Here is a 3,284-nt window from a genome sequence, read left to right as displayed (position 1 = left end):
AAGCTGAAATCCTCTGAGCTCAAATATTCCACCTATGACAAGGAACTCTTAGCAGTTGTTCAAGCATTGAAACAATGGAAGCATTATTTAATGGGTTCAGAATTCATGATAAAAACTGACCAGCAAAGCATTAGACATCTACTTAGCCAACCCCAAATTTCTGACCGCCATATCAAATGGGCTTCATTCATTCAAAGTTTCCATCCTATCATTCAATACCAACCTGGAAAAGAAAATGTAGTTGCCGATGCATTAAGTAGAAGACCTGCAATTCATAACATTTCTATCATATCTTTTGATTCTTTGATTGCTATGAAAGACACATATCACCAGGATATTACTTTTCATTCTGATTGGCAAAAATTAGTTCAAAATAATTTCATTCCTGTTGATTCATTGTCATATAATGATGGATTCATGTTCTTTGAAAAGAGACTGTGTGTTACTATTCCATTCCGATCTTTTGTTTTGAATGAAATTCATTGTCCCCCATATCAAGGTCATAGAGGTATCATTTCTACATTACGCATGTTAACAGAAGATTTTTATTGGCCGCATATGGATGCAGATGTGTCTAATTTTGTTTCTGAATGTCTGATTTGTCAAAGAATAAAAAGACATCATGGTAAACAGTATGGGTTATTAATGCCTTTATCTATTCCATCTAAACCTTGGGAACATATATCTATGGATTTCATTACTGGCTTACCAAATACTAAATCTAATCATGACATGATTTGGACAATTGTAGATAGATTTAGTAAGCAAGCATATTTCATTGCATGTAAGAAAACTTTAACAGCATCACAAGCAGCACAGTTATTTTTGAAAACTGTTTTTACTAACCATGGATTGCCGAAAGTCATTATTTCAGATAGAGATTCTAGATTTTGTAATAATTTCTGGATTACACTGTTTGCAAATCTAGGCACAAAGATTGATTTCTCATCTGCATTTCATCCAGAAACAAATGGACAAACAGAAGCCACAAATAGCACTATTTTAGATCTTTTACGTGCATACACTATCTCTAAACCTCAAACATGGGATACTCATTTGCATTTATTACAGTTTGCTTACAATAATACACCGCACACATCTACAAAGAAAGCACCTTTTGAAGTTATTTATGGACATAGATTATCTACACCTGTTGCATCTTTGTCTAATAGAATACAAAGTGCCGATGATATTGCTGTTATGCATAACACTATTTTTGATGAGGTCAAGGATATGATTGCTAAAGCCCAACAATCATATACCAAACAAGCCAACAAGAAAAGACAAGCCATGAATTTCAAAATTGATGATTATGTTTGGCTTAGAATAGAAAAGCGTAGACTGCAAAGTGTAGATAGACATCCAGTTGTCAAATTAGCCCCTAGATTCTACGGACCATTTAGAATCATTCATAAGATTAATGACAATGCATTCAAGTTAGAATTGCCATCTCATTGGAAAATTCATAATACATTTCATATTAGTTTATTGAGACCATTTAGAGGACAATTACCTATCCACCCTGTATATGAAAACCCACCTTTATTAGAAGAAGAGACTGAAATCCTTGAACCAGAAGCCATCATAGACACTGATTACATGACCACTAGAACTGGCCGAAGGTACTCTAGATATCTCGTGAAATTTAAGAACCATCCTGTAGAAGAAGCACAATGGATGCACGCTAGAGACCTAAATGCTTTCCCCACTCTGTTAGCTCCACATTGAGCTAATAGCAATTGAGGTCAATTGCTATCCCACCCCGGGGGTATGATGCCAGGAGGCATATTCCACGGTGGATTCCGTGAGGTTTTACGGTGGATTCCGTAAACTTAGATGACCGGGGCTCATACGCAAAGAGGATTCTTTGTGCGAAAAGTTGATGGGGACGCCTGTCCTTTTCGGGCGTTTCATTAATTTAGTGTGTACATGGGTGATTCCATAGCGGGTGATTCCGCAAAATGCATATTAAATTAATAAACGTTTATGAGTTTAGAGTGCGCACTCGTAATAAATTAAGGTTAGGATTTATTTCTAACCAGTTGATTTATTTATGTAGCTGAAGACTGCTAGGTATTCACTTTTGTCGGTTTAATTGTGTTATTTTACTAACGATTGTGAATGCTTCAGTTGATGTGTAGAGATAGCAGGAGTGGCGGAGGAAAGCATTGGAGTCTAGCGGGTTTCCGATCTTTGGACTATATTTTGATAGGCGCCACGCCTATATTTTGATTATGTCTATAGAGACATCGACTATTTATTATTATTTTGTATGCGCTTATGCGCCTGGATATGTTATTTTTATTTGGACATTGAGATTGGGCGTGCCAGACTCTTTGGGCACCGTCCATTAGCTTTATTTTCCTATTTTTGGTAGAAAGCAAACTCAAAAGCTAAAAGCTTGTCATATTTTTGTAATTGGGCTATTTTTGAGCAAAAAGATTGGAAATATATATTAAATACATGCTTTGTGAAGCGCTCACACAAGGCATGGGGGAGATTCAACCCAATTTGTCTCTTGTCTCATGTCGTGCTTGCTTTCACATTGATTTTTGTGCTAAAAAGTAGAGTGCTTTGTTCTTGGGGACCTTTGGGAATTCGCTACGTGAGCTACCGGCGTCCGATCTGCGCACCAGGGCATGATTTAGGGGGGTGGGCGATGTAAAAGGAAACATGTTGGGGGGTAAAGGCACCTCTGCCTAGCTGATTGTGTATTACTACACTGACAGTACCTGCGCCTGCACACTGCAGGTGGTGGGCGCCAAATAGTGTCACTTCATTCTTTATTCTTTCAGTGACATTTGAATAAAGGGAAGACCGGTCACACATTGTGACTATTGGAGTTTCCACATTTGGAGTCTCTCTCTTTCTTGCTCTTGCTCCATCCGCCATGGCTCTCACCTCCATGATCTCTTGCTCGATCCTTCTCACCTTTCAACTGATATTAGAGCTTGGCTCTTCGAGGTATTAAACGTGGTCATGCACTCCTTTAGCATTCATTCGAATACCTACACTCTTGTCTTCACTCTTGGCAGCCATAGCCACACCTTTCGAGCTTTCGATCAATCTCATCCTTCTCGAGCAAGCATTGGGCCTTCTTGGGCAACCTCAAGGCATTCATCTATAGGTATTGGAGCTCTCATTCCACTCTTTATTTCAGTCCATAGGGTTTGAAGAACAGGGCAGCCATGGCTTAGCCCATGAAGGTTTGGAACCAAGCTCTCTCTCTTCTATGCCTATTGAGTCCTCTTGGGAAGCTTCTTTGTTTGGGAGCCATAGAAGCT

Source organism: Lygodium microphyllum, chromosome 10, assembly GCF_053477565.2.
Source record: "Lygodium microphyllum isolate KBCC chromosome 10, Lygodium_microphyllum_v1.1.10, whole genome shotgun sequence".
Lineage (NCBI taxonomy): Eukaryota > Viridiplantae > Streptophyta > Polypodiopsida > Schizaeales > Lygodiaceae > Lygodium > Lygodium microphyllum.
This window is presented reverse-complemented; position numbering follows the sequence as displayed.